General features: G+C 50.9%; 1 protein-coding gene across 5 annotated transcripts in view; it reads left to right on the plus strand.

Moving 5' to 3' along the window:
* The first annotated feature begins 1,819 nt into the window (after positions 1–1,819).
* The window catches only part of HDAC4 (histone deacetylase 4), a 171,798-nt gene continuing 160,198 nt past the window's right edge, over positions 1,820–13,419 (plus strand). For 2 of the 5 annotated variants that reach the window (XM_056496075.1, XM_056496077.1), the window contains exon 1: positions 1,820–2,039. The gene's annotated coding sequence lies outside the window, so the exon portion shown is untranslated. Of the gene's footprint in view, positions 2,040–2,497; positions 2,591–13,419 lie in introns of those variants that run through there. The other 3 variants (XM_056496076.1, XM_056496078.1, XM_056496079.1) reach the window with 2 other exon arrangements.

Raw genomic sequence — 13,419 nt, forward strand, 5'->3', positions numbered from 1 at the left:
ATCAAAACCTGAAGGCAGAACTCACACTCCATGGCAACTTCCAGGGCACAGCTCTCTCCTCTCGTTTCCTGTTTCCAAACTGCTCCAGCAGTGCAGGGATGGAAGACAGCTGGGCTGGTTGTAACCCATGTTTAAAGGATTTGGGACCAAATCCCCCACCGTGGCGGGAGCAGAAATGGGGAGCACAGGGGAGGGCAGACACTCACCTGGCTGCCACAGCCGTGCCCTGCACCAACTACCAGCAGCAGATCTCCTGCCTTGGCAAATATTGCCCTGCCTTGGCTGCCTTCTGTCCTTCCACCCTTCCACAGGTCCCTCGGCACTCAAAAATAATTTGGGAGGTTATTTACACACACATTCACCCACCCATCTGTGTGCATGAGCTGGCCCCAAATAAAGAGGGCAGGACTGCTCTGCGAAACCTCAGCAGCCAAAGAACAGCAGACAAACCCACCAGCCCAAAGAAGCTGCAAATGGAACAAAAAGGGCTTTGGCTTTAGCCAGAAGCCATGTTCTTAATGCTGGAGGTACTCTCAGGAGTATTCCAGGGAAATGTGACCATTTCCTGGGAGCCTCTTGACAGCACAGAAAAAGACAAACCAACTCTAAGAGTTGGATCAATATGCCAGGGATCTTCGTAAGGGCAGCCCTTTCAAATGAAAACATAGGTGGTAAATATCTCCAAAAAGGTAGAAAAGGAGCAGAGTTTGTACACTACCATGTATATGCAGAATTTGAGAGAGGGACAAAGTTCCAGTTTTCTCAAAATTCCAATGTTAGCAATTCCCATCAGGTCCCAGAATTTATGTAAATCCAGATGGCTGAATGACATGAGTTCATTTTCTTATTTTTTTTTTTTTTCCTGCTTCAAGGGAAATCTGGAAGTTTTAAAAACAGTTTAGCAAGAGCCAATTAATCAAACCCACCAGAAGCGTGCGGGGATGGCTGCCTGCAAATAAGGAATGTCGTGTTTCAGCTTGCCTTAGGCAAGGATGGGAAGAAACTCCTTGGAAGCTGAGCAGGAAATCTCCTTTCCACTGTCCCAGGTTGCTCCAAGCCCCAATATCCAACCTGGCCTTGGACACTCCCAGGGATCCAGGGGCGGCCACAGCTTCTCTGGGAACAGAAATAATGGAATACATGACAGTGGGATGTTCCCATTGGATTGTGTTCTACAGGACAAGCTTCCTTGCACCCAATACTGCAATATTTTCCTTCGCACCATCTGGAATGTTTGGGAACAGGACTCAGGGAGTTTTGGGTACCGCGTGAATCAACATAATACGAGTGAAGTGGGATGTGCCAGTTTAACAGGGTAATTCTACGTACACCTGAAAAACCAATTAAACGTTGAACGGTCGCTGTGAAAACGGGGGTAGAGGGAAGCATGCCGGACAACTCCTTTTAGAATAAATTATTTAGAATATTTTAAAGTATGTTTATTTCTTTATTTCCTCTCGGTAATTCAGGCGAATATGTTGAAGCATACCCTGCCCTTTCTGCCGCCTCGCTCCAGCTGTTTGCTGCTACAGGATACCTGACGGGCAACACAAAACGGCCCGCGAAGGAGCGGGACCGCGGCTGCGGAAAAGCGGCAGGTAAAAAACCCCCAAGTTCCACGTTTTATCGCAACACCGTCAGTACGGTATGGATCGCAGCTGCTGTGGCCGCAGGGAGGGGGGGTCGGGAACCCGGTCCCGCGATCCCGATCCCGATCCCGATCCCGATGAGGCCGCGGGCCCGGAGCCAACATGGCGGCCGCCGCCCCGCCCCCGGTCGCCATGGCGACGGGCCGCGCGCCACGGGGCGTGGTCGGGGGCGCGAGGGGCGGGGCCCGATTGTCCCCTTCCCCCGCGCGGCTATAAATAACCCGCGCCCGCTGATTGGCCGCGGGGAAAAAATGGTCGCACCACGTGACACCCTCAGCTAAAAAAAATTTCCAAGATGGCGGAACCCGTCACGGGCTGAGTCCGTCGGTGGCGCGCTCCGCGCCGGGGGGGCCATCGCCGCGCAGCGTCCCCGCCTCGCCCGCCGCCCAGGTCAGTACGCGGCCCTCCGCCGCCGCTGAGGCTCGCCGCCCCCGCCGCCGCTCCTGGGCTGCCCGTGGCGCGGGCCCTTTAAGGCCACTCGCCTGCCCGCCCGGCGGGCTCGCGGCGCGGCGGGGCCGCTCCCGGGGGCCGCTGCTCGCCGCTGCGCCGCGGCCGTGGGAGGGGGCGGTGACGGGCAGCTGGCGCGGCCAATCGGAGGCGCCCGCGCGGCGGTGGCGGGCGGATTTGAGCCGCGCGGCGCCCCAGGTCGCGCTCTGATTGGGCGGCGCGCCGGGCGGGGCGGGGCCGCCGCGAGCCAGCGGCCCGGGCCGGCCGCGGAGGGAGGGGTAGGCGGGGCTCGGGGGCGCGACGGGCAGCGCCGCCGCCCAATCAGCGCGCGGGGCCCGGTTTTTTGTGAATGGGGCGGGCGGGGCCGCCGCTGCCTCCAGCCCCGCCCCCTGCCCCGCCCCGCCCGGTCGGCCGCGGCTCCGCCTCGTCCCCCCCGGCGGCGGCGGCGGCGGCGCTCGGTCCGTGCGGGGCTCGGTGGGGCGATGCGGGCGGCGGTGAGTTCCCGGCGGGGCGAGCGAGCGGCGGGCCGCGGGCAGCGCCGCGCAGGGGCCCGGCCCCGCGGCTCGGCGGGGCGGGCGCGGCCCTGCGGCGGGGGCGACGCCCGCGGCGGGGCCCTGCGGCGCCGGGCGGGCCGCGGCCCGGGGTCGGTTCTTCCATCCTCTCCCCACGCACCTCCTTCCCTTGTCCTTATCCCGGGAATAACGCGGCACTTGGGGAAAGTTTGCGTCCTCTCGCCCCGCTCTCCGCGGCTGCCGGGCTCGGCCGAGGGGCCCGCGGCACCCACCTCCTCCTGGAAAAAACGCCCCAAAATGGCTTTTTTTGTGCCCGGCAGGAGAGGACGGGGGGCGCTGCCCTCGGCAGCGCGGCGCTCCCGGGGAGCCCGGCCGTGGCAGTGACAGGTCCGAGGCCCCGGGCTGCAGCCTCGCCGCCAGAACTCCGTTTTTGGGGGCTCGAGCGGGGGACACACCACGTGTGCCGCTGCGAAACCTCGAGCCTCGGCTTGCGCGGGGCGGAACGGAGCAGCCAAAGCCGCGGTTCGGGGCTGGCGGCGGAGCGCGGCGAGAGGGAGGTGTTGCCCGGCAGCCGCGTGTGGGTTTTGCTGCAGGGATTTATCAGGGAAAGATGCTGCGCGATCCCCCGAGCTCCCCCAAAATGTTGCCCGCTGCCCCGGAGGTGATCTCCGCAGTGTTTGTGACAGCCCGGCGGAGCAGATGGATTTACATAACAATAATTTGACGCTTGTCAGTGCTCGGCGCTGGGCAGCGGCTGGAGGGAAAGGGAACCTGCCCTTCGCTCAAAGCACTTGCGTAATTGTGTTGTGCGCCCACTCCGCGACAGGGGAAGGTGCAGGTTTTGGTGGGATTCTGCCTGTCGACCGGCTGTTTTGGCAGGTTTGCATAAATCAGCCTCGTCGCCGCTAACGCCCGTACGCGAGTGGATTTCGTGTTCCAGCCTTGCCTCATATTCCGGGCTGGATCGCAGCTCTGGAAACGCTCCCGAAGAGTGGGGATCTGTGTCGGGAAGGTGTGGGTGGATACAGGGTGTGAAAATGCCTTGTAAAACCCTGGGATGGGGCGTGCGGCGAGGCACTGGCTTTCTCCTGCTCTCCTGCCCGCTTCTCTCCCACCAGGCAGCTCGGTGCCATGCTCCTTTCCCACAGCTGCATCCCCTTGTCCTCACAGCGCTGCTCTGAGGCCGGGGAGATGGAGCAAGCTTTTTTTTTGGCCCCGGGAGCCACAGCGAGTGAATAATTCCCTGGCTAAGGCGTTTTGATTTACTGGTATTATGCCCTGCCAATAAATGGGACTCGTGCTGCATTTATTCCCTGTCCTCAAAGTGCTTCGCTCATTGCCAAATCTACCTGGAGTTAATTATCTGAATTGTGCTTTTTTTTTTTTTTTTCTTGGTTGTTGTTGTTGTAACGGCAACATTTTTAAAAGCTAAGGAGCTCTGAAGTTTATATAATAATCTGGTTCTTGGCAGGGTTTCTTGGTGGGGTTTTTGTTTTGTTTTGTTTTTTTTTTTTGTGTGTGTGTGTAATGCGGTCGGTCGTGGCACTGAGTTTTAATCGTTTCTGATGTTTCCAGCACCACTGTTGGGAGTTCTCAGCCTAAAAAGCTGCCGCCGCCACTCTGCAGCCTCACTGGAAGAGTTGAGGGCATTGAATTAAAGAAAGCTCAGCTGCTTGTATACAAATATACAGCAATTACAAGGCAACAAAGTTATTGCAGAACCCTGCTGTCGCCATGGCAACATGCTCACTCAATTACATTTGGAAATGTAAAATGCCACCCAGTTAGAAAGAGTAAGTTTTAGCGACTGCAGATTTTCTGGGTAAAGTGAAATGTGGAAGATGCAGCTTTCCAGGATTCTCTGCTTTTTCCCTCTGTCCTTGGATGGCACGTTTGAGCATGTGCATCTGACGGATTCCCGGTGTTGATATTAAGCTGTGCCCTTGGTGGCCTAATCTTAGGGGAAAAACATCTTTAAATCTTCACAATTTTAACTTTGCCACCCTATTTTTTTGTTTGTTTGTTTTGCTTTGAGACTTAGCTTTAGAAAGGAGACAGATTAGAGAAAGCATTTTCAAAATCAGCTCAGAACACCAGAAGAATTTGTCATTTGCTCAAAAGGATGGAAGTGTGGAAGGAAGGCACATGTATGGCATGAAAATCTTGTATTCCCTTGGGAGGAGATATCCATTGGGTAGCCTGTGTCTGTGTGCTGCCATCTCCTAAAATCTCCTGAACAGACTATCCTAAGGTAGAGGAGAACTGCCAGGTGTGAATTACCAGGTTCTTGAGAAGCCCAGGGAGTGTCCAGGGTAGGAGACATCAAGTGGAGTAGAACCAAGTCCTGGGTGTGGGATGCGGGTGAGCTCTGTAGTGGAAATTCATTTTGCTTTCTTGCTTGCCTTTTCATGGTGAATTACCAGGAAAATAAAGAAAGGCCAGGCTGGAGAGGGCTTGGAGCAACCTGGGATAGGGGAAGGTGCCCCTGCCCATGGCACGGGGGTGGAACTGGATGGGGCTTTAAGGTCCCCTTTCACCCAAACCCTTCCAAGAGCATATGAAAACAGTAAGAGTAGCTTCTTGCATAACCCTTGTGCTGGGGAAGATGCAACTCTCTGCTGTGCTTATGTTTCACAGGCAACATCCCAGAAAATGCAGGAAAGATAAAAAACAGCAGTGCAGTAACAGCAGGAGAAGGTAAATACAAGAATGAGGGTTTTTTCATAAACTAGTACCAAGGTGTTTACAGACACCCAGAAATCAATGAACTCCTGAAGAAGTTACCTCATAGCTGGAGCTGATAGGAATTATTTGGATAGGTGCAGATGGCAGTGGGTTTTCTTGAAGAAACATGTTTTGCCCAAATCTTTAAGGGCTGGAACTCCAGACTGCTTTCTGAGCTCTTGGAGCACTGGAGTGGGAAGGTTTGCAAGTGCCAAGGGCCTGTGTTAGCTGAGGGATGGTTTTGGGTGGAGGCTTTGCCCAGCTTGTCAGGTTGTTCTCCTTTCAGCACTAGCCTGTGACATGCCAGCTTTGTGATTTGCCCACTCCTGGAGAGCAGTAGCTTAAGCAGAGTGAGTGCAGCCCCCATGGTCAGTGCCTGTTCTTCTCCTGGCCATGCAATCATGGGATGGTTTGGGTTGGGAAGGACCTTAAAGCCCATCCAGTGCCACCGCCTGCCACAGGCAGGGACACTTTTCACTGTCCCAGGCTGCTCCAAGCCCCAGTGTCCAACCTGGTGTTGGACGCTTCCAGGGATCCAGGGGCAGCCACAGCTGCTCTGGGCACCCTGTGCCAGGGCCTGCCCACCCTCACCCTCAGTCATTTGAGGATTCCTTCCTCCCATGGGCAGAGGTGGAAGCACAGCAGCTGCCTGTTCATAGCCTGCTGAAAAGCTGGAGTTGAGTCTTCAACCTTAGATCCCCTGTGGGACGCAGAGGTGAGGAGCAGGACTTGTTCAAAATAAAGGTTAAAATTGCCTGTGGGTTTAGCTCAGTTTGCCCTCTTTACCTCTCTTTCAAATGTTTTGTGCTTTCTGGGGAATAGACCTTTTAAAGCCAGCATGAGGTGTATCTGTGGTTCAGAAACTTGCTGCAGTACCTGAAACTTGTCCTCGAGGTTCATTTGCAGGTTCAAATCAGGGGAGGCTGCAGACTTTCTATACCTCAAGTGCCCAGACACACTGCAAATGAAGTGTTGAGACTAAAACTTGCCCATAAATATGTAAGGTGGGATAAATCAAATATTTCAGGAGAGTTTTTCTTAATCTTCCAGTGTTCCCCTCACGCTGATATGCCAGGCTGTGCCTCTGTAAGATTGCTGCAACCAGCTGTCACCACGTGCTGTCGAGGTTACCCTGGGTCTCTGGGGGTTACCTGATGATCCCATCAGAGTTTGAGAACCTGAGTGCTCACTGCCCAGCTGTGCCAGCTTAATCCTGGGGTTAAAATGCTTCTTTGGTGTCCTCCTCCAGCTAAAGAAGTGTTTCTATGCTCCTTGGCATTGTGTGTTTATATATAAAAAATAGGAGCCCCTGCTTTTGGGACTGTATTTCACTCATCTTGTACCCATGGCTGAGTATACACAGAGGAGTTTATTTGCTCAGTGGGATGTGTTGCTGACCTGTTCCAAATGGCAGAGCTTGTCCCAAACCACAAGGAAATATTAATTGAACATGTTACTGGGCCACTGGTAATGATATTTGTTAAATATTTGCCAAGTATTCTTCTTGCTGGCTTCTTCAGTTGTGTCACATTCTACTTCATTGCTCTGCCAGTTCACCTTTAGCTTGTTTCCAGTTATCCCATCACTTTTCCATCATCTTTTTCATCCTGCTACCAAGTCTATGTGGGTTTAGATTTTATCAGAGTCCTGCTGGAACCCCTTGAGTTTGTGCTTTTGTAAGCGTGTGTTTCACTGAGTGGAGAAGCCAACAGCAGGGATGTGTCTTGTCACTGAATTCACAGTTGCTTTTCAGTTTTGAGCCTCCTTCCCTCATGGATAGCTTCTCCCTTCCATTTACCTTTGCTTCCAGCTTCCCCAGGTCCAAGCACACCAGTTCTCCAGAGCAATGCAAGGAAACAGAGCAGTGCAAGGTTCCCCTCACTTGCTGAGCTTGGGGGGAAAAAAAACCCATAAAAATATGTGTGTTTTCCTCAAATAGCTGAAGCTGACAAACACTAAAGCTGTCTGCTTTAATAATTAGAAATGTGGCAATATTGGAAACTAGTAAAAGGGGTAAATAGTCTTTTAAGATATTAAAGTAAAAGCTGTGTGTGGTGGGGGAGGAAATGGCTGTTAGCATTTTGGTTTGATTTAGGTTGCCTCAAATATATATATATATACATATATATATATACATACATATATATAGCCTATATTGAATCCTTGTATGAGGGAACTCCTCAGAGCCCTCCTGTAATTAATGCCACTTGCATTTTGATTATGTTATGCACAAGCCCAAAGTGGGCCAGGTTTACTTTCTCCTGCAGTGGACCGTGTTGATAAGGCAATATATAACAGATGATTCATGAAGTGCTGCTTGTCATTGCCAGGGCTGCTTGAATAGTGAGCAGATTTTGGGCAATGTTCTTCACCGGAAAGATTTGGGCAGTTTAAACTGAGAGGAGGAGGAGGAGGAGGAGAGAAAAATCTGCACTGTATTTCTGGCTCTCTTAAAGGAGCTGCCTCACACCATTTAGAAGAAGTTGGTGCAGGGAGAATGGGTGAAATAAAGGGGTAGAGAAGCAGGAAAGCACACGGAGGTTGCGTAATGATGCTGGAAAAGGGAACAATTAGAAAAAGACTGTAAAATCTCTTGGAAAGCTTCCGTGGTTTTCCCTTTGCAAGGAATTGCAGCTTGGCCTTCCCCTCTGAAAATTCAGGCTTTTTTTGTGGCATTCATTACCGGGCACATCTTGATCAGATTCTTTTTTTTTTTTTTTAGCTCATTTTCATATTGGATATTGCCTCAGAGAAGTTTGATTAAAGTGTGCCTCAAAGAGCCATCTCCCAGTGCAGAGGAATGTGTGTGTTGGCTCATGGTCCTGGGCACACTCAGCCCTCTGTCCCCCTAATCAATGGCTGAACCTTTGTTCCTCGCATAAGAAGCATTTAAACCCCAAAGAGTTGCAATTTGAAAACCGGATCTTTGTGTCATGGGAATCCTTTTTTTTTTTTTTTTTTAAATTTGGCCAAAATTAGATTGTCTTAATTTAGTGTGGTTTTCTAATAACAAACCAGTTATTTCGTCTCTCTATGTATCTATCTGTCTGTATCTGCTGGAAGAAGAATTGTATTTTAGGGGTTTTATTTTTTGCCATCACAGGATAAAATAGCATGCAGGGGCTGAGCATCTCAGCCTGGGTTTTGGCAGCACAGCGATGTGTTGTTTTAAATGTCTTTTTAAGCGTGTCACTCCTTCATTCTGGGGAGCACTGACATCCAGCTGAACTGAACTCCATGTATCTTTCATGAGCAGTGAAAAACCCTGATATTTCACACGTAGGAAATAATTCACTTTATTAATTTTTCTGGAGAAGTGGCGCTTTAATGAGGTGTCTGTCAGCGAGACTTAATTACAGTTAAATTCTGGGAGCATTAGTACACTGTGTCTTGTTCCGTGTAAAATGAACTTCCATTTGTCACGTGTGCGCGGGAGCATTGGTTTGCTGATAGAATTTGTGTTCACTCCACTTTGAGCAATAGCAGTTACTCATAACTGGGCTGTCACCAGTCATTTCACATCCTTCTTCTGCCTGGATTTTCCTGATGTGCTCCAACAGCTTATGGTGCTTACTTGCTCAGGGAAAATAATGCTTGGGTTGGTTTTGGGGTTGTGTTGACCAAATTTCATCTCCAAGAAAAGAGGCCACAATGAGGAATTAATCTTGGTGTGTGCTGTTCTGAAGAAATTCTCAGAAAAGGAGTATTTTCCAAACCATTGGGAAGGTTACATTTTCCCTCGTGGGAGCTACAGTTACATCGTTCTTGTTACTGTTTGTGGTGGATCCTGGTAAAATCCTCGATGCAGGTGCTTCTCGTGGAGAGCCAAAGAATGGACTGCCTTTTGCTGCAGGTCCGTGTGCCTGTGGAGTGCTCAAATAACGTGCACAAAAGTGAAGAAAAATTGCGTTTTTCACACCTTTATAACGACGAGGATTGTGCAGACTGGAACAGTCTGTGAGCTTTAGCCTTGGCAGCTCAGGGCAGGGAGAAGGGAGAAGCTGGCAGGTAATTGTGAACACTGGTTTGGAAGGAGGTGGGGTGAGATGGGAGATAGGCTGTCGGCCTTGATTTTGGATGCAGTGGGTCCAACTGCAGACAGATAGAGATGCAACGATCATGGAATTGCCAGGGAGCACTGAAAGGGGAAGAGCTGTGTGCAAACTGTCCATCAGGATGGTCCTGAAGGGAGACTTCATGGGTGAAACAGAGCTTTCCTCCAGGCTGGGTTATGTTTTACAGCACTGCCACTCACCTTTTCAAGTGAAGAGAGTAGTTTCTCCAGCCAGCAGAGACTTGCAATAAAGGGAAACTGCTGTCCCCAGTGATGTGGGTGAGTCAGGAGAGAGGGGACCTGTCCAAGTCACAGCGGGAACGAGGTGGCCGGGATGGTGACACTGGGCTCGGCCTCATGCAGCACAGCAGGGTGTGCGTCCTGCTGGGAGCCTGGCTTATTTCTGCAGCCTGCTTGAGGAAAAGGGAGCACAGAACGCTTTAGAATAACTCAGGGGATACTGGGTCATGTTTCTTGTGGAAGTCTTGCTGCAGGGGATGAAGGCTTGGCACCTTTTTAAAACTGGAGAAGGCAAGAACACAGTGAAGTGCAGCTTCCTGCTGCCTTCCCAGGGAGATGGCGCAGTTTAAATGTGGTTTGTGCTACTGGAGCATCTTCATGGGCAGGGAAAGATGTGAACGGTTGGACTCGATGGTCCTAGAGGTCTGTTCCAACCTTCATCATTCTGTGAATGTGAGTAGGATTTCTGTTGGGTTGTTGCAAAGCTCAGCCTGTCTTTGCTCCCCAGGCAAAGCAGAAAGCTTGGTCTGGCCCTGCTCTTTGTGTTGTTGGCCAGCAAACCAGCCCCTGCATTCCGTGCCCCCGAGCCCTGCTGCGGGTGAGAGTTGCTGCACGGCTCACCCAAGTTCTCCAGTTTTAGTGCTGTTGCTGCTCTTGCTCAGCAGGGCAGTGGGGGCCTGGGTGTGCTGGGCAGTGAAACGCTCAAACTCCGTGTCTTGTCCTTGCTCTGTGCTGAAGAGGAAGGGAAGGCAAGGCGATGAGGGCACACAGGTGTGTTGGATGTCCTGCTGAGTGACCAGTCCTTCTAGTGGGCTGGGACAGACACTGGCTACTGTGATTTGCATTTGTGTTTCGGTTCTTCCTCACTACCTGATGCATGTGAACCTCCCAAAATAAATTACTCTCCATGTGGATTCTGTTGTGTGTTTCTGCTGCCCAAGACACATTTCCTATTTGAGTCAAATAGCAGTGCTTTGGTTGGGAGGAAATGTTCTTTACTTATTTATTTCCACAACTGATACCTGCTGTCACATCCTGGTGGAGGCTGAAGGATACATTTGAGTCAGGACTGCCTCTCACAAGATATTGACTTGTAAGCATGATCAAAGGATGAGGGAGGGGACTAGAAAGGAGTATTTATTCTGATTGTACATGGTAGGCACCTAATGCTTCCTTGGGGGCCGTGTTTGCCTCTCCTTGTCAGGTTTTTCTTCATCCCCTTTTCATCCCTGTTGCCTCATCTGCTCCCTGTTCCTCAGATGGAGCCTTTGAGGATGGACCTAACCATAACAGTGGATGAAATATTTAACATTAAGAAAAAAACTTCCTGCTTGAAGCTTTGCAAAAACCACCAGCTCATGATGGGGAAAAGTAATCTGAGGTTTTGTTATAAATGATCGGAACATACAGAAAAGCTGGAGACTTCTGGGTCAGTGGGCAAAAAGGCTTGATGTGATTTCAGGGCAGAGTGTGGTTCTGTCACTGGCTGCTTTATGCCTTGGAGAAGATGGCCTTGTCATTGCAATCTTGTCCAGGGGGACATTCTGTGAGCTGTTGAGAGCAGAAAAGAGTTTTAGTGTGCAATTTTCTGAGCTATCCGTGCCGATTTTGGGTGGGTTTACACAGATTACACGGTCTTGTTCATCTCAGTTGCTGTGTCTGGGTGTCTCTTGCTGCTGTTGCCTCTACTAGTTTGTGTTCTGTCAGAGTATCTGCTGGATCTGATTCTGTTATTCTGTAATTGCACTGAAACAATGAGCCATAGTCAAAAGAAGGAAAAGAGTAGTATTTAGAGCTTGAAAACCAGCTCTGGCCCCAGAGAGCTGATGATAAAGCTGGGCAGGAGCCTCACCTCGTATGCTTGCATGTTCTCCTTGTCTGTATTGGTGGTTGAGGGCTTGATCCAGCACCTGGTAACACCCTCAGGGATTTCCCCTTTGCTTTGAGCTAGCTGTGAGCAGTGACCCCAGACTGCAGACATTCATGTGGACCCAAGGGGCAAGCAGTTTTTTCCTCGAACGAGTTGCCAGGCTTTGGAAGGAGCTAGCTGCCCAGGGAGTGGCAAAGTCACCATCCCTTAGGCTAGCCCAGGGCCAGTGGTGTGTGCAGCTGGGAGAGCCCAGGGGCCAGCAGTACCCCGGAGTCACACCAGCGTTTTGTGGCCACCAAACCCAAGTGTCCTTCTGTCAGCTGACAGCATTAGAGTCACAGCTGAATTCTGTTTGGCACTGAAAGTGTGCTGCTTCTGGGCTTTGCTCTAAAAATGCTGGTCTAAAAATAAACTGCTGTGCAGGGATGCTGGAAGCAGGGGAGCAAACGGAGAACTTGAGCATGGAACATAAGGCTTGGCTGACTGCAGGGATGGGATTGTGGGGCAGCACCGGCCCTGGCAGCAGCCAGGCCAAGGCAGGACACTTCTGCCCAGGGGAATAATTCCCTGGGAAGGGGAGGAGGAAGTAAGGGAATGGAGAATGGCAGGTAGACATTGAACTCTTCCTGGGCTGCCCCACTTCAAAGAGAGCGGGCCATAAAAGCCCCAACAGCAGTTGGGTGAGGAAAATTGCACCTCAGATATGAAATCCTGCCCTGTAATAGCTCAGCCAGGCTGGCCTCATGCACGTCCTCTCAGAAATGGGGTTTGGACTGCCCTGCACAGGCAGTGCAGCAGAGAAAAGCACTTCTGTTTGATGAGGTGTTCAGCTCCTCGGAAATGGCAGCACAGCTAAGCAAGCTGAGCCGTGCAGAAATGAGAGCATCTTCCTGCAGCGAGCTTATCACCCTCCTCCCTTGAGACAGGGATACCCAGCCATCTCCACTGCCCATTCCTGGATCTTCCCAAGTGCCACTATGAATGGCATTCCCCACATTCTTTCCTTAGCTGGAAGGAGCTGATCAGGTCCAGAGGTTGGGAGGCTAAAGCTCTGGCTTTAGCTGTTGGGCTTTCTCTTCCCGCTTCCCCACGGTATTCCTGGTGTGGGATGCCCCAATCCAAAGAGTTGGATGTGGATATCTGATCTTCCCTGCTGCCTTTTTGCTCGAGTAGGAAAAATCTTCAGTGTCTGCACTCGATAGAGCAATGTCTAAGAGGAGCAACTTAGACTATATTTAAATAAATAAAAAAAAAGCAGCATATTTTTGGCAATAATTTAGACTTTTGCTGTAAACTGTCTACATTCCCTGGGGGATGAGGTCTCCTTTTGAGAAAATCTGTTCTGGATTCAGCATGTTTGACAATTTCTCTGTGTGACTACCTTCAAGTTTTTGTTTTGGTGGGGTAAATGAGCACAATAATGTGTGTGTGCTTCTAAGAGCTCAGCTTGGGGGTTTATTTCTTATTTTTTCCTTTAAAATATCAATACCCTCTCTTCAGGATACCAGGACTGACAAGGTTTGCGTTCCAGTATTGCAACACAAGGTGTTCTCTGTTTCAGACTGTAAATATTTATCTCTTGTCAAAGCAGAGCAGTTACTATTGGGAACTGATCTGGCATGTGAAAAGGTTTTCCTTAAGGAATTTGTTTCCTTTTATTTACAGTGTTATCGTATATTTAAATTTCAGGGCCTCAGCATATAGCTCCTTCCTTGCACTGGCAGCGACAATGGGAATTGTAGCAGCCTCAGAATAGGGATAAGGGAATTGTTGAGCATTTGCTGGAGCCAGCCAGCGAGCATGGCTGTGAAAGCCAGGCAAACCTGGGCTAGGTCCTGGTGTTTTCCTGGCAGGCAGTGCTGGGGCTGGCTGCCATGGGAGGGGCATGGACTGCTGAGCTCAGGTGAGCACAGGTGTTCCCTG

The sequence above is a fragment of the Oenanthe melanoleuca genome, chromosome 7 (assembly GCF_029582105.1).
Source record: "Oenanthe melanoleuca isolate GR-GAL-2019-014 chromosome 7, OMel1.0, whole genome shotgun sequence".
In the NCBI taxonomy this organism is placed as follows: Eukaryota; Metazoa; Chordata; class Aves; order Passeriformes; family Muscicapidae; genus Oenanthe; species Oenanthe melanoleuca.